Source organism: Haliotis rubra, unplaced genomic scaffold (genome assembly GCF_003918875.1).
Source record: "Haliotis rubra isolate DU_JTF1 unplaced genomic scaffold, ASM391887v1 Scf1404, whole genome shotgun sequence".
Lineage (NCBI taxonomy): Eukaryota > Metazoa > Mollusca > Gastropoda > Lepetellida > Haliotidae > Haliotis > Haliotis rubra.
Genome location: NW_025765342.1, coordinates 15,004 through 34,042, shown reverse-complemented (window position 1 = coordinate 34,042; position 19,039 = coordinate 15,004).

The window sequence follows — 19,039 nt, the reverse complement described above, 5'->3', positions numbered from 1 at the left end:
CGTCGATTACAGACCACAACACCAGACCGCGAAACAAGACGCAACACGCTAATCAACTGTTTATCGACAGGTGGTACTGATACTGGAACTCTATTGAATTTGCATGGCACATATTCAGCCATTGGTATTTAGGTTAAAACGAGTTAAGTAGGGATATTTATTATCTGTTATCATAATGAATAATCTTTCTATGAAGCTTGATCAAAAACTAAGTGTGAAGCCCATTTCTGGTGTTCCACGCCGTGATATTGCTGGAAAGCGGCGTAAAACTAAACTCACTCACTCACTCACTCAGTTGATCAAAAACTGAATAATTACTATACAGATACATAGTTTAACCTTAAATATTAATAATTCAGTAATTCCCACATTTTGACGTTCTTTTATATAAACGAACTGAAATGAAACTGAAATGAAAAAATCTAAAATTCTAACATATATATACCACTATATATATGTGTGGAGCCTATTTCTGGTGTCCCCCGCCGTGATATTACTGGAATATTGCTAAAAGCGGCGTAAAACCACACTCACTCACTCAAGAACTGACCCAAGCAGGAATCTCGCGTTTAAAAGATGTACATCTGTATATATCCGATTGTGATATCGTACATCGACGTTTAAGGGTGGTGGGGTAGCCATGTAGTTTAAGCGTTCGCTCGTCACGCCGAAAACCCGGGTTCGATTCCCCACATGAGTACAATATGTGTGAAGCCCATTTCTGGTGTCTCCCCGCTGTGATAATGCTTGAATATTGCCAAAAGCGGCGTGAAACTAAACTCACAGACACATCGACGTTTAATTCTAGTTCTACTTTCAAAGTCTTCGTTCAATACACTTTGTCTGTGTCACGCTCAGGTACTTGTGCCGCGTCACAAGGCAGCGTTCATTCACTCATTTATTCATTTGCAACTGACAAATCAACATGACAAGTATGTATTTTACGACCGCTTCGATGAATCTAACCACTGGAACGTAACTTGCCAGGTGACAGTGTACACCTGTTTGAGTGGTTGAAATGAAACAACCCGTGAAGATCCGGGTTAGAACTGATCTTCAGCAACCCATGCTTGTCGAGGCGACTAACGGGATCGGGTGGTCAGGCTTGCTGACTTGGTAGACACATGCCATCGCATCCCTATAGACCGATGTTCATGCTGTTGATCACTGGATTGTCTGGTTCAGACTCGATTGTTTACAGACTGCAATATAGCTGGAATATTGCTGAGTGCGGCGTAAAACTAAAGTCACTCACTAAAATGAAACAACAATAAATTATTATTGATTGTTGATGTATCTGATATACGTATACAGTTATGTTCTGCACTTCATTTGCACTGTGAAATCCAAGGAATTCTAATCAGATAAAAGTGAGTACCAACATATAAGAAGTGTTTTTTTTTCACTATACGGGTCTACTTTGCTAGAAGTCACTATACCTTCCCTTGCCCATCAATGTTTGACTATTGTATTAGTGCAGCAGCGAATAATACTATTGAGTGCAACTACCTCTATTCAAAGACTACCCATTCATGATTTACTCAAGTTAAAAATGAAATCCGAATACGACTATTTTATTTCAAACATATGATCTGTTCGTGACATTAAACAACACTGCAAGGAGTTCACCCTCGACATGACCCGGGTTTGATACCCTTAATGAATGCAATGCATGAAGCCTCGTCTCCAGTTTCTACGCGAGTTTAAAGGGTATTGTTGGGGTTCATGGGTAAAAAGGGAAAGTGGTTGGATAGGCCCACTGAATTATGGATATGTTCATCAGCACCAGTGTACAACTACTTGTGCTATAACCGAATCTTCCCAAGTCACTAATGGCCTATAAACAATGATTCCTAGTACACAATACCATGTAAACAATGATTCCTAGAACCTACTGCCATTTAAACAATGGTTCCTAGTACGCAATACCATGTAAACAATGGTTCCTAGTACACAATACCATGTAAACAATTGTTCCTAGTACACAATACCATGTAAACAATGGTTCCTAGTACACAATACCATGTAAACAATGGTTCCTAGTAAACAAAACCAAGTAAACAATGGTTCCTAGTAAACAATACCATGTAAACAATTGTTCCTAGTACACAATACCATGTAAACAATGGTTCCTAGTACACAATACCATGTAAACAATGGTTCCTAGTACACAATACCATGTAAACAATCATTCCTAGTACACAATACCATGTAAACAATGGTTCCTAGTAAACAATGGTTCCGAGTACCCAATGCCCTGCAAACAATGGTTCCTAGTAAACAATGCCCTGCAAACAATGATTCCTAGAGAGCAATGGTTCCTAGTAAACAACGATACCTAGAACCTAATGTCATTTAAACAATGGTTCCTAGTAAACAATGCCCTGTAAACAATGATTCCTAGAGAGCAATGGTACCTAGTAAACAACGATACCTAGAACCTAATGTCATTTAAACAATGGTTCCTAGTAAACAATGCCCTGCAAACAATGATTCCTAGAGAGCAATGGTTCCTAGTAAACAATACCATGTAAACAATGGTTCCTAATGGCAAACAAGGATAAGTTGGACCGGCGCAGAGAACGCGTTTACGAGAAGTAGGCGGTGCATGGCACCCATGAGCATGAATACCCATGAGCAAACCCATTTGGTTTGTGAAAGGCAGAGCAGATGTAGGCTAGTGCACGTGCATTGCATGACGATGAAATTGATTCCGCTCGTAGCTGCACACGCCTTGCTCATAAGACTCTCACGTCGGTGTAGCTAGTTGCACTACACTTGATCGCGGACAACCTGGAGCCCCTTCGCTAACAATGGCAAGCGCCAGTGGGTGGCACTCACACATGCTAATACGGGTCAATTGTCAGGTCGGTGCTCAACTTGTCCTTGTTTGCCAGTAGTACCTAATACCCTGTAAATCAAGGGCGTAGCTACCATTAGAGAAAAACGCCCGGGCTTACACATGATTTTTATTATCAAAGTTGGGTAATCACTTAATATTATCTAAATATATAGCTTTGCAACCTACCGGGCTTACACGAAAATAATGGTTTGCTACGCGCCTGGTAAACAATGATTCCTAGTAAACAATGTCCTGTAAACAATGGTTCCTAGTAAACAACCCGTGAAGGTCCGGGTTAGGTCCAGGTCAGGCTCGCTGGCTTGGTTGACACATGCCATCGGTTCCCAATTGCGCAGATCGATGCTCATGCTGTTGATCACTGGATTGTCTTGTCCAGACTCGATTATTTACAGACCGCCGCCATAAAGCTGGAATATTGCTGTCTGCGGTGTAAAACTACATTCACTCACTCACTCCTGGTACCTAGTAAATAATACCATGTGAACAATGGTTCCTACTCCTAGTACCTAATGCCCTGTAAACAATTGTTGCTAATAGATAAAACCATGTAAAATGATGGTTCCTAGTAACAATGCCCTATAAACAATGGAGGGGCGGTGGGGTACAGTAGTCTTGTTGTTAAAGCGGTCGCTGGTCACGCCGAAGACCCGGGTTCGATTCCCAACATGGGTACAATGTGTGAAGCCAATTGTTGGTGTCCCCCGCCTTGATATTGCTGGAATATTGCTAAAATCGGCGTAAAACTCAACTCAACTCACTCGCTCACCATAAACAATCATTACTAATAAACAGTACCCTGTAAAAATGATTCCTCGCTAACAAAGCCCTATCCACAATAGTTCCTAATACCCAATGTGATGTAAAGAAAGGTTCCTAGTAAACAATACCATGTAAGCAATGGTTCCTAGTACCTAATATTCAATAAACAATGGTTCCTAGTAAACAATACCATGAAAACAATGGTTCCTAGTACCTAATGCTCTGTAAAAATGGTTCCTAGTAAACAATACCATGTAAAGAATTATTCCTAGTAGACCATATCCTAAACAATGGTTCCTAATAAATAATGCCCTGTAAAAATGATTCCTCGTAAACAAAGCCCAATCAACAATGGTTCCTGGTACCTAATGTCCCATGAACAATGCATGTTTTAGTTCCTGCAAGTTTTACTGACCACCTAACGAATCCTATACGACGTGTGGACCGCCTCCGTGGTTAGAGCGTCTGCCCGGAGAGCGGAAGGTCGCGGGTTCGATCCCCGACCGCGTCATACCAAAAGACGTTAAAATATGGTACTTGTTGGTCCCTGTCTGGCGCTCGGCATTAATGGGTACAACAAGGACTGGTCGGCTCGGAGTCAGTATAATGTGTCTGAGTGGGGTATTCATGCTTCACTGCGGCTTGGTATCTCAGTGGGCTAGCACTATGAAACCAGCTTAAGTCTGGGCTAGTACAAGCAGCCGCACCTACACATACACACGCATGCACGTCGTCATATGAGCGAAATATTCTCCAGCGCGACGTTAAACCCAATTTCACCTCACCCCACCTCACCTCACCTCACCTATACGACGTGTGCTACACTATCGACACTCACCTTGGTGAACTGTTTATTTGTTTCATGTCCAGAATCAGTCTGCTCAATTTTAGAAGGGATGATGTCCATGCGAATGTGTATGACGTCACTTCCTGTGAAGAGGATCCTTCGCCAAAGATGATTTAGATTTGCCAAGTCAGTAATCATTACAAAAATGAAACCCAACACAAGATGCTTCAGTTTTTATTTCAGATTAACCGACAGGGAAACTCACACTACAGGACAAATTCTGTTACAAATACAATCTGAACAGACAACTTCCAAGTAATACGTTACATAGTAAATAGACATATCTCATCGGGATGGTTACTGTTTTCGCATTATATAATTAACAGAAAAGTTGACAGAAAAGACACGAAACCTTAAGTCATTGTGAATTTGGAAAGTGCATGAAAGGTTTTGTTGGCAAGTTGAAAAATGCATTGTACAGCATTTTTGCAATCAATAAGTTGATTTTAGAAGGAATAGTGATTAAAACAAATATAATTTATCGTTGGAAAACACATGTTTTAGTCGTATAAAGATCCCTTAGATTATTGTTATAGTCAAAGTAAGTTTAACCGTCAGAGGTATGGGGAAAAAACAATTGATACAAGAGTATTTTACTTCTGAATTTTCTATTTTTAAGGCCAGCGGATCCATAAACGGCGCAAAACAAGTGTGAGGTTAAAGAAAGGTTTTACAATAAACGTTGAAAAACGACAATATTAGATATTCATGATCACCCGTTCACGTACATGGCTAGACAATGCATTTCTGTAATACAAACTACATGTATATTTACAAAAATAGGGGAACTGATGAAATTATGCTTAATTATTAATGACTATAAGCAGTGTGCGAAATAGTTTCCAAATTTGCCAGCCAGTCGGGCTAGCTGTGCCTGAAAGTTACTAGCCCACAAGATAATTCACGAGCCCGAAATTTGAATGTAGAAACTAAGCAAAATATTACAAAAATATATGAGAATAAGATATTGTCGGCATGACACGGGTTTTATCATTAAACTGCTAATAAGATGAACATTTTTATCAGGCTCTAATCTTTCATGCTTTAAAAGTGTATTATAACTTAACAAGTCGGAGAGAGTGATATATTTACAAAATGACCCCATGAAAATTAATTACCCATTCGGGCCAGTCACTGTGGAGATTTACTTGCCCGACTGGACGTTTACTAGCCACGGGCTAGCGGGCCAGTGGCTATTTCGCACACTGACTATAAATGTCTGTAAAATTAATTGACACAAGCACTTCGTCTCATGCAATGGCACATCGTCAACTGACTTGCGTATGGTTGCTCTTTGTACTGCCCACCATACCGACTGAAGAGCGCCTCAAGACTGGGTCACGTTGGGGCGTGATTGGTCTCTGGTGCACACTCTCCGGCCTGAGTACTATCTGGTCTGGCTTTGTCATCTACAGTACAACATTTGCCGATGTTTTTAGCGAACTGAACAACCACAGGACGCAAAATCGTTCACATATCGCTAGCCACGTCAAATATATATCCACACCAGTGTAATCAGACCGCTTGTAACATGCAATACCACCCCCACCATACTCGGATCCTGAGGAGGGGTGCAGGGGTGCGCACCCCCACCATACCCACAGACGAGGGGTGCAGAGGTGCGCATCCCAACCATATTCGGATCCAGAGGAGGGGTGCAGGGGTGCGCACCCCACCATACTCGGGTCCAGAGGAGGGGTGCAGGGGTGCGCACCCCACCATACTCGGGTCCAGAGGAGGGGTGCGCACCCCACCATACTCGGGTCCAGAGGAGGGGTGCAGGGGTGCGCACCCTACTTTTGTCCTGAAAGCTTATTTGACCATTGAAACTCTCGTCAAAATGAAGTATGATGTACAACATGTGACACTTTAATAAACAATTTTCTTCTTCTTCTACTTCTTCTTTATTCCAAAATTATGAGACAAATCATCAGAGTTTGTCTGTCGATTTCATTTGATTGTGCAAAATTTGGTTTTGTTGCAATTATTAGATTTTGTGTTGGTGAGCAATTCATCGGTCTCAAATTAAATCAAACGGACTGTAGATGACGTGTTCATATGCAACTCCACGGTATTCTAAGTACACCCCAAAGACATTCGAATCATTAGTTCCCCATCGTCAGAAGTATATATATATATATATATATATATATATATATATATATATATAAGTAATACTTTGGTGAGAAAACTTCGCAAGCACTATATTGACATATACATCACACAAATATATCAATATAAAGTAACACATGACGTGACATAATTTGTTTGTTTGTTTTTCTAACGCCGCACTCTGCAATATTCCAGCTAAATGGTGGCGGTCTGTAAATAATTGAGTCTGGACTCAACCGCATGAGTATCGATCTACGTTGACAGCGAGCCAAGACCACCCGATCCCGTACGTCGCCGTTTACGACAAGCATGGATTGCTGACGACCAATTCTAACCTGGATCTTGAGGTGACATAAACTGACATATGAAGTTGGCGAGACGCTGTGCCAAGTTAGTTGGTATTCAAGCTGTCACCGTGCTTTGAATACTGTATTTGGCACACTGAAGCCAGTATTTCAGTGTGGACATCCATTTTATGGCAAAACGTGACAAATGATTTATCTCAAAGCTTATGTGCACGCATGATCGTGACTTCTAGTGACAGTTCCAGCCTGCTTGTACCAGAAGTAGGTTTTGATTGGCCGTAATGGCAAGAAAATACTGACGGTTCAGGATAGAGACTATACTTTGTGTCTTCTCACACGTGCACACGCAGTTGTGTAAGTAATTTGATAGTTTGTAAAACAGAAAAATAGTTAAGTTAATAACACACGACAAAAGTGAACCTATTCTAATTACTGACCAGGAACAATACCGCGGTATCACACTCCCGTTATATCGTTGTATATATACTCTTCAAAAAGAAGAAACGTACAGGCGTTTTCAGCAGTTGATTTCGGTATATTTTGAATGCAGTCGTCATTAAGACAATTCCTATGTTCGAATCCCGTTAATCATGTCGTGGTTGTTGTGTACAGCATCCCAAAATGTGTTTGTAAACGTTTGTCATAAAAAATGAAAACGATACATGAAAAGTGCATGAGGAAAGAGTTTTCCACGTAATGCACGTGCAATGTGTTGAAAATATGAGTAGAGACATCGACTATAAAAGGATAAACCAAATTCATCATTTCATCACGAAATTTACGACGTAAACGAAGAAAAAAAAATGCCAAGATCGAATGCTACTGACCGAAATATCGCCACTGGATGTCTGGAAGCAGGGGAGTCTTCAAGACACTTCAACGTCCACCCCAGCACCATATCGCGATTACGACATCGATATACCCGCTTCAATTCGACCCAAGATCGCCCCAGAGGTGGAAGACCAAGAGTGACCACTCCTGCTCAGGACCGATTCATCCGGGTGTTTAACCTACGTCACCGATTTGCTACAGCAACGGACACTGCAGGATAGGTGATTGGTCTTTGAAGAATTTCTGTCCAAACTATCAGAAATCATCTGAGAGAAGTGGAAATTCGAGCATTTCGACCAGAAGACGTACCTATCCTGACACGACTACACCGACAACGACGTGTCCAATGGTGCAACAGGGTACAAACATAAAACCTGGGGAACTGGGGAACTGCCGACGCATTTGGTTCAGCCATGAATCGCGTATCCTCCTGCAACGACGGGATGCCAGACAACGTGTCTATCGACGTCGACAGGAACTAACTGGTAGATCAGAGCTAGGGGTCGTTCAAGGCAGTCTTACAGCAAATCGCTACATCGACCACATCCTACGACCTCACTGACCCGAAGGACCCCTTGTGTCCACACATGTCCAGTGAGTGAACTGAATGAATGCTGACAATGACATGTTCACCCGGGTGTCCAATTTCCTTCATATATGCTCAAGTTTAATCGATTTGTCCTTATTTTTGGCCTGTGCATTTCATTTTTTGAAGAGTTTATCTGATATTTACCAGGACCAATACCGTGGTATCACGCTCCCCTTATGTTGTTGTATATATCTGATATTGACCAGGACCAATACCGCGGTATCACGCTCCCCTTATATTGTTGTATATATCTGATATTGACCAGGTACAATACCGCGGAAAATCAAAGTAATTGTAATTTAATTAATTACATTTCAAAGTAATTGAACCCATGTCTGATATTGACAAGGTACAATACCGCGGTATCACGCCCCCCTAATGTTGTTGTATATATCTGATATTGACCAGACATGGGGTAATTGTAATTTGTAATTGTAATTGAATGTAATTAATTACAAAAATATATGTAATTGCATGCAATTTGTAATTGAATGTTTAAAATGTAATTTGTAATTGTAATTTAATTAATTAATATCTCAATGTAATTGAATTTTTCAATTACTTTTTCAATTACATCAAATTACATCTCACTTTTTTATTTTGGTGGTCATCGGGCAACCCTTGCAATTATTTTATGTACAATAAGGAGGACAAAGCATTGTTTTTCAATAAGATGCTTGTTGTCGGTATATACTCTAGCAGGTGTTAAGTTTTGAATGTCTAAGCCTTTGTAACTATCACCATCTGCACATTTGTGAACAAAGGGAATCAGTAACGCATGACTGAATGTAGGTTGGTAGTAGTGTGCAACGTCACCCTGGGATCATTTTCAAGATGGCGGCGCCCATAGGGCGCGGCCATCTTGGATCAGTCACTTCCGGTCAGGGGAGATCACTCGGGTTCCGGTTCCGGTGCTTCCGGTTCCGGTGGGTGCGCACGCATCGCGATGACGTCACGTCCGGTTCCGGTGGTTGCGCGCGCATGACGATGACGTCACCTCCGGGCCAAGATGGTGGACGCGTTTCAAGATGGCGTCCCATCCGGTGGGATCGGGTGAGATCTCGCGAGATCTCGTGGATTCTCGCGGGATCTCGCGAGCGTAGACGCCTTTCAAGATGGCGGAACGGACGAGCGGCGGACGGACGGGACGGGACGGAAGGGAAGGGAAGGGAGGAAAAGGAGAGGGGAGGAGGGAGAGAGGGTGAGGCGGACACGATGGCGTGGCTAGACAAGTTTTAGTGTGTGTGTGTGTGTGTGTGTGTGTGTGTGTTAAAACAACATTGGATGTAGCATTCTTTCGAGCCAGGTGGGTGGCCCTGAAAAGGGCCGTTGTGATGGTATGGACGGAAAGGTGAGACCTCACTTTGTGGTGGCGATGGTACATAGACAGAGCAGGTCGAGGCCCCGAAAATAAATTTCCGGGGCAGACTTCGTCGGGAGATGGTTAGCCCTTTGCGGACGCCGCCCCGCAGTAGGTACACACGTAGTACGGTGCACCTGGGGTGACATCGAATTGGTTGGACGGCAAGGCTTTCCAACACGCTTTGGCATATAATGAACTTCCAATTGGGTGGTAGACATTGCCATGCCGGTGGGCGGAGGTGGTACTGCCGTGGATGGTGGGCTGCCGCTGCTTCTGTCTCTTCCCTTTTTGATGTCAGCCTTCCCTTGTAAGGTAGGGGCTGCATCGTAGGCATTGCTGCCTACCACAATTTTTCCTGTAAGGCGTCGGTCGCATGACTTCTACTTTTCTTGTATTCATGTTGCATGAAGATAGCTCTCACTGACCCATGCTGGAGTTTATATATGGGCGACCAGACAGCGATGACGTGTCGTCGATGACGTGGTATCGATGACGTGGTATCGATGACGTCATGGTCGCGCGTGAGGGTAATGACGTAGTCCCGGTGACGTCATGGTCGCGCGTGAGGGTCATGACGTGGCACCACTGACGTCATGATCGTGAGCTCACTATATAGGATGGCGGAATGACCGAAGCAGTGTTACAATCAGCAATCATGGCTGAAGAAAACTGGGAGTTAGAACTGATACCCTTGGACACAGCATCGCCACCCCCTTGCCGCATGGCAGTGTCAACAATGTCATGGCTGCCTGCCTGTTTACGCTAATGGGACTGATGACTATCGTGGTACCTTCCAATGTGTGTACTGTGGCACTGTCTTGAAGGACACGTACATCCGCCGATTGACCCATGGGAGCAAGTGCCCCGTCAAGACAAAGATGACCATTCATCCCTGTCAATGTATGACCCCATGTGGTCCCTGGAGTGAAGTACACTCGAAAAAACGGCCCTTTTCAGGGCCATCCATCTCTCTCAAAAGAAAGGTTCGTTTCAATGCCAACAACAATAATAACAACACTAGGTTGACATTTTTCAAACGTTTTATTTTCCCGCTAACAAGAACACTTTGACAAAAGAGACAGGATTAGAGGCGTCCCTGATCTTTTGTTTACAAACGGTATGAACTGTAACATTAGAACTGTAACATCAGAACTGTAACATCATCACATCAGAACGATAAGGTTGTGTCCTTTGGCAGGGGTGTGGATCATGGTTAGCGTTGTTGTTGTTGTTGTTGTCTGTCAGGCGTGCGGGTTGAAACCAACGTCTTACACGCTTCTTCATTGACGAGGGTATCGTGAGGGATCAAACTGTTCCATCACTTCGTCAAAAGACCATCCACGGGCACGATGAGCCAGTACATACAAACAGTACATTCCACAAGAGGCACTGAACCAGGGTTGAAGTGATTGGCCATTCCACCGTTGTTGGGAGCCATCTGGCGAAGGTCATGACATTCGAAAGTCTGGATGCTGTTGATAGGGATGGAGCCCATAACTGTCAAAGTAGTCCATGGCACCGGGTACTGGGCGATACCGCACACCCAGTGTTGTCCTGGGAGATGGCTGGGGTCGTGTTGACAATGTAGGCTTTAGGATAATGTCCCTCCTGCTGTTCACACAGCACGGTGGTAACAAAGTGATCTCGGGCAAAGGTACCTTGGTAGAGGGGTCGCAGCAGGGGATCCTGTTGTGCGTAGGCGTTCAAAGTGTCTGGTCGTCAAGCCACTGTCGTCGCCGCCGTCCATCCTTAGACCATCAGGCGTTCGCGAACCGATCAATTTCCAAAGCGCTTTACAGTATTCCTCGTAGCAGACGAAAGCGTGGCGGGCGTGGTAGGGTTCTGCAAACTGAAGTTCAAGTCCCAACTTGCCCGTCTGTCGTGGGTAGTTATACCCTTCATCTGCTTTCAGATCTGCCGTCAGATCCACCACCCACACGGTGAATCCGTTCCTGAATTCGTCCAGGGTGAGGTTGCAGGGATGTTCTTGCCACAGGTGTCCCCGTGTTGCGGAACAGGTTCATGTACAACTGTTTGGCGAGGCACTGTTGTCCTGAAAGTCGCTTTTGATTTCGGTGCCATGCACTTCTTGCCCATTGAGTTTCAGCTTGAGACTGGTCACGTTGTTGTGCTTGAAATGGTAAGGGTTCTTTTCCTTGCTGCCAGCAAAAGCATCATTGTCCACTAATCCCAACACCACTCGTTTGGGCAGTTGGCCTCCAATCAGTTGATCTTTGTGGAAATCGCGTCCTCCTCCTGAGATGTCGTGGGCTGTGACTTGGACTTCGGGTCAAAGGATATTTGGCCGTGACTCCTGGTGACATGTGTTTCACGGTTGTTCCGTATGGCAGGATCAATGTTGACTTGGCTTACGTAAAACTCGGCTTTGGTCAGTTCAAATCGGCACTCGGCGTCTCCAGCACTCATCAAGTAGAAATCACTTTCGGGCTGCGCGAATCAGTTCTAGTTTCATGGGGACTCCATCCACCAGGTACCGGTCTTGGAGAAACAGGTCACAGTGGAGACGTCCTGTCAGTTCCACGTCTCGGTGGGTAGAATGACCCCTTGTCGTAGATGCGACAAGTCCGGCGTTGGCATTCTGGGCGCCAGCATTAAAGTGATCCATTTTTCCAGCTTCATCGGTGTACCATCCTGGACACTGGAGATGGGTCCTTTGGCTGCCTTCCCATAACTCAGCAACGTTTCCAAATAGGCTCGGTAGGGATAGGTACCCATGGAAGGAGTAATTTCCAGTTGGTTGTGTCCCACTTGTACACGCACTTCACGCGAAAGAGGGAATGCATCATGTTGTTCACCGTGGACACGGCGAGTGCGTGATCGCCCTCACGAACTGCATTCGTACCATCTGCATTCTTGATTTTGAGGCAGATGCGGAGGTAACACTGACTCAAATCGATGTAGGCATTGACAGGGTTAGCAATGTTAAATTGGAGGGGGCCCGCGACCGAAGGGGGTGCCAGAGGGCTGTATCGAATCCACTGACCTTCTTGGACGGACGTCACCACAGGGGCACAGAAAAGAGATCCAGTTGGGCCTTGGGCATTCACAGGCATCTCGGCGCATCATCTTGACCGCTGATCTGGACCGCAGGTCTGCACAACACGTCTTGACCCTACGGTGTCTGGTGTTGAACTGAACTCCTTTCCCATCGGGGTGGGTCTTTATCTCTTTCTCTCAAAACAAGGGTTTACGTTTCTTGGTGGATCCCACGGACTGTTTCGTTTTCGTTTGCGAGCAGGTGATCCTGGTGGTGGGTGCTGTCAGGCAAGGTGGCGAGTAAGGCTTGTTTTCCATGATGTTTCAAACTGTCCCCACACCCGATTGTCCTGAACGGATATCTTGCACCAATCCCGCAACATCTTGGCGCCTGATTTGAGAGCTGATTTTCCCACCGTCTTGAGGATGGAGAGCTGAACGTCCCAAGTTACCCAAGATGTTACGAAACCTCTCCCTCGCGTTGATGAATGCGCCCTCGGTACACGGCTAAGCCGCCTCCTCGCTGCTGTCCACCTGCCGCTGCCGCTGCGGAGTCTGATACACTGATGTCCTACCATGCTGATTCTCAGTACGTGCACTCCAGACGGGCGGGACGGAAATGAAGTGTCACGATGGTCTTCCCAGTCTGGAATGGCACGAGACGCCCTATCGTCATCCGTTAAATAGATTCGAATGGCATCCGTGGTTCCTGGCTTAATCCCATGTAGCGTAGGTGCTGAGGGGTTTTGATCACGGCGCTGTCTTCCATCATCTGGCGGACACGGGACATACATCAGTAAGGGAGCCATGGTATCCCCCTACGATTTGATCTTCCACTGCATCCGAGTAGACGCATTACGGGTATCAAAACCAGCCAAATGGTGTGCTTCCTGTTCACCCACGACGTGAGGACGGTCAAACACAGCCACCTGCACAGGCTGAGCAGAGACTTGGCTTATTTCTTCTGCTTCGTCCACCATGGGGAGCTGTATGAATCCCAGCATAACGCATTAAAGGAGCAGGCAACACCAATCGGGTGGTGTAGGTGCAGACCTGGTGGCATCGTGGCCAGGTTGACTTGCGGTTCTGCAGGAGGAACCGTGATGGCTCTGCACATGTCTTTCGGGTGGGAGCATAAAAGTTGACGCGCGTTTTGCCACGCGATTTCAAATCGAGCTCTTCTTTGGGGTAGTTCACGGTGACGGTGAACGAGCTCGGCATCCGCTGGTAAACATCTTGCGTATGCTTGTCCAACAGCCGTGCACAGGTGTGTTGAAGCAGGATGTTCAGTCTCTGACCAGTTGGCGACAGGAATACACTCCTTCTGGAATAATGACCTTTTCGCTGACGGCTCTGATGATGCCTGGGTTCTCTTCTGTCACGGTCGCGATCGCTGTTCTGCTGAACTGTAAGTCCGGGTCATGCGTTCCAAGTTCACATGAAGGACAAACCAGTTGAAGGGTATGACACATTGTACCATGTCATGGGAAATGAAGTTCACTGGACCCGACTTCCCACTCCTGACGATTCACTTGAATGGGAAAGGGTAGTTTGACTTCGTAATGATTCACTCTGTTGTCGGGATGAACATCCATGGACGCATCGCTGGGTAAGGTCACGTAAAAGTCCCGCTTTGGAAAACACACAGACAGACACCTTTCTCTCTCTCTTAGGGAACCAGACTGGATACAGAGGGGTTGGAGATGTTGTCGAGGAAGGTGGCAACGTGGATGATGACGGCGGCTATCGACGACACCAACGTGGGTTGTGGGAGCAAGTACCCCAAGCTACTGGCCAACAAAGCTGTCCACAACTGTTTCTCACCGTTGTCCAATGCCAACTGAACCATGCTCATGATGACCACGCCATATATCAGAAACACTTGGGAGAAAAACACCACTTCACTTCGTGGCAAGTCCATGCCAAAGCAACACCAGCGTGGGGATGGCTTGCAGCCTCTCACACCTTGAGATCGGGTTCACTCTGCATGATGGTGGAGGCTCCACTGACGGTGGGAGACTGGAGGCCACGCTATTTAAAGACCAGATGAGCCGCAGGGATCCATGAATCAAAGCTGGCAGGGTATCCTGACCATCTCACCAGCACTTCATCCTTTTTTGACGACGCCGTCGTTTCAGGACCTGATCCACTGTGTACACATCATCCGCTTTTCTGAATGGGTTGCAGTTCTTTAGCGGGTAAAAGGTGCCTTGCAGCACTTCGCCATGATCATCTTTCACTTGGTAGACAGGAGGAACACGCCTTTCACCACCCGATCCACGGTGAACAGTTGGTGGTCCAGTTGGGAAGGTACCCTTTGTCAAATCGTGCCCTTGGTCTTGTTCAAACGGACACGGGTCCCGGTAACAAGAGAGGGTACTTCTTCTTCTTCTTTGTCTTCTTGAGTTGGCGCTGCTTCTGCTTCTTCTGTCGTTCCATGTGATCCAACACCCGAATTTCATCGTAGGGGAGCGTTAGGACGTACATCCACGGGGCGTTGTCCAATCGATACGATGGACACGATGATTGTAGGAATGCATCAGTTGGGGTAAGGCCTTCAGGTAGTGGCGTGTCCTTGTTGGGTGAAGTAACGCCACATACGGTTTTTCAACGTCCTTTGAAAACGTTCCACCACAGAGGCTTTGGTTTCTGGGTTTTGACTGGTGTAGAAATGAATACCCGTTTCTTGAGGAAGGCTTGAAAAGGAGCATTGACAAATTCAGTCCCTTTGTCGGTCTGTAACTGGGATGGCACACGTCCTTTGGCTTGTTTCAGGATCCGCTTGAAAGGCCTCTATCAAAGTGGCACCGGTCTTGGCTTCATGGGCTGCACCCAAGCCATTTTGAGAAAACATCGATGACACACAGCAAATACCGGTTGCCTTGGTTCTCTTTCTGATACGCAAGGAGATCGCTTCAGATCGGCTTGCCACAATTCATCCGCCACCCACACGGTAATGATCCCTGGGAAATGAGTCGGGCTGGTTTGTGCAAGGTGTAATGTCGTGTCCTGGGTTTTCAACCATTGCAGCACCTGGCGCTGGGTGGGCCTTTGGCCCGTTTTGCTTCCCTTCCTGGGTCCCCTTACTTCCTGGGTCCTGCTTTGGCTTGATGTCCTGCTTTGGCTTGATGTCCTGCTGCTTGCCACAAGGCGAGCCACCCTCCATAGCCTGCTGGGTGTTTGGGATCGTATTAGGTGTAATGGAGCCATCGTGTCCATGCAGGGTGACAAAGACGATGATGATGATGATGCTTTGCTGATGTTGTTTCTCTTGGGCGTCTCATGATGACACTGTCGCTGACATCACCCTCTGCTCCCTTTTTATTAAAAGTGAATCCACTGACGCACCCGGTTGAGAGGGGAGGAGGGGGTCTCTATACAGCTTTTCTTCTTCTGGGGTTCCAGAGGAAGGTTGGATGCAGGGGGTGCTGTCAAAAACAAGTCAGCGGGTGGAGGGTGGACGCTCTCACGGGGGTGTCAGGAGGAGGCTGCGTGGATGCCCCCTGTGGTTTTCATCATCCAGGACCAACGTAGAGGGTTACCAATCAGTTCATGGGGTGCGTTGCTGGAAGCGAGATACTGACCCAGAATATTCCAACCCGTGGAGGGCCTAATTTGGTACGTTGTCGAACAAGATCATTGATGAGATCCACCATGTGCGTCCCAGGCATGGGTTCCCCTTCCACCACGAATTGACCCCGCCTCATTCCAACCCAAGTCGGGATGAGCCGATCACGGCCATCAACCGCCTGGCCTTGGTCTGTAGCGTTTTGGGAACCGTTTGCATCGACTTCATTCAGAGATGGCCTTCGACATCATCGTTCTGAAACAAAAAGAACAAACAAACCATGAGCCACTGTTTCTGCGACCCGCTTCGCGGACTCCTTCTTAGGGAAGGCTAACCTCTACAGCTGGGACATGTAGATACACGACTTCAGTAAGTCAACCGCACGCCTACGGTGAGGAGATCCAGTCCTGGGGTGCCAACCCTGGGAGTGCCAACCCTGAAGGGTGCCCGTGGCCTCTAAAAGGTCGTGGTTTGACAGCGGCTTGGTCTTGAAACGCCAAGGTGTGTTGCAGCAAGGTGTTATACTGTTGCTCTCGGTCCCTAAAAGGAACCGTGTCATCACGGACGAGGGTATCCATATCGTGAAGCGTGTGCACACGTTTCTGTTCCAACAGGTTGGACTTGAGCAAAATGTCGGTGACGTTTCTTCTTGCAGACTTTGCCATACCTCTTCTGGGGGACCATCACCATCTTCCGTTGCATGGCTTCATCTTGGTGGTAGGACGGTGCAGATGCAACTAACGTCAATCTAGGATGTGTCCTCTATTTATGATCTTCCGCCCGAGGATCTTCCTTGAGGATCTTCCTTGAGGATCATCTACCCAACAGGCCAGACACCAAAGGGACCCACCACCGATGCCAAGGCAGACAAGAGACCTAATCCCTTCCTTTCTGCTGTAAAGTTGACGTTTTCTTGGACACAGACACCTTCTTTTTTTCATCAACGTATGCATCAGTGACCCATGCTTTTTCTGTAAACGTGCGACGTTGCTGTGCTGTCATCATAGGAATGTTGCCTCCATACAAATTCACCACGCGCATTCACAGATGGCTTGAATCAGTTCCGGATGGGGGCCTGTTTCAAAATAGCCTGTCGCATGGCTGGTGTCGCAGAAGAAGGACAATACATGACAGAGCTTCTTTGCTGACGCTTCAAACGTGCATTATGATGATGATTATGGTGTCGTCCTGCAGCTGCTACCATTGAACTGCTTGACCAGGATGGGGTGGGAGGCCTCTATTTATGGTAATGTCTGGAGGGAGTGGGGGTAATGCCGCTGTGGTCTTCTTCTTCTTCTCTTTGACTGCAACACCATCCGGGTCAAGGCTGCACCTGGGGCTGAGGGTGAAGTGACCCTTTTCTTCTTCTGCTTCTTTGTTCTCTCTTTGTCGGTGGGTGACTTGGCGTATTCTGGTAAAGCTTTAGGGCAGCGGGCCGGCGACGGCGAGTGCTGAGGGCTTCTGCTGTTTTCCCATAGTAGACTGCCAGTTCAACAAGATACGAGTCAACACACCAGCCAACGCACCGCTTCCACTCGCGCTTCATCAGGTAACTCAGGCGTTCATCCAAAGGTAGACGTGGGATTCGCAATCTTGGTCAGCATGTCTTGGTGTCTCAACAGCCAGTAGTCTTGTGCTGCGCCTTCAAAGAACACGCCCTGCTCGCAGATTTCTCACGGCAATGACAAACCATTGCAACAGCCGATGACGTCCTTGACAGCCACGCCTCTGCCGAAGGGAGTCAAGCTTTTCGATGACGATGGGTTTGACTTTTCTGCGGAGGGCATGCTTCTGTGGCTTCCTTTGCGTAGGTGCCCGGGCTAGGCGTTTAGCAATCTGTATGCTTCTTGCCGGTGCGTTTGGTGCTGGTGGTACGCAAGGTCAAGGGTTGAAAGGGTTGGATCATGGTGGAGAGGGGAGACGATGGGAAATGAAGGGAGAGGCGGAAAAGAAGAAGGGGAGAGAAAGCAGCAGGAGAGGCACGACACGTACTGACAGGGACAAACGTGTTGTTCATGGTGGGTGCTGTACAACCGCTTTAAGGAACGTCTTTTGTTTGAGGGAGGAGGGCAGAGGAGGAGGAGCACTTAGACTTTGTGACAACTGCTGGCACACCTGACCGATGTTGTTCGGTGGGGATCACGACCCAAGGTGGTCAGGAGGTGTTTATGGATCGGTTTAAAACAACCCTGTGGCAACAGCACGCTTATGGGCTGGGTCTGTTTCCGTCTGTCTCCCCATGGCAGCTCTGGGTCAACTGGCCATTCAGGGTAGACGCTCATCTCTCTCTATTTTGGCTCACGACTTGGGAATGTAAAGGATGGTGGGGTTACGAAAGAGATGGACTGGCACGGTGCTCTTTGGCCGTGGTCGGTTTCTTAAGTCCAGAAACAATAGGAATAAGGGAGCCAAAGTGGCATCCTCATAGGCTTCCCGGAAGGAAGGCCGCCTGTCCTGGAAAGATTTGTCTGGCCAAGTGATCCATTTTATGGTGGCGCCCTCGGGGTTTTAAACAGCACCATGTAGTGGGCATTTAAACTAATGGTGCGCGATGATGAGGTGATGAAGCAAAGAGTGTTTTATGGGTCAAGTACAACACCGGACGCAGTTAAGCGATGATGACTTTCTTGGTAAACCATCGCGAGAACTTCGGCTTCTTCCTCTTTGGTATTGTCGCCCAGCAAATCATCAATGATCAACCAATGGGCGTAGGCAAACCCTTCTCGTCTTAGCCCCAGACCCTGCAGGTAACTGCGCAACTGCCCCATCGCTTGCACAAATGTCAGGGGAATCCCTAACCGAAGT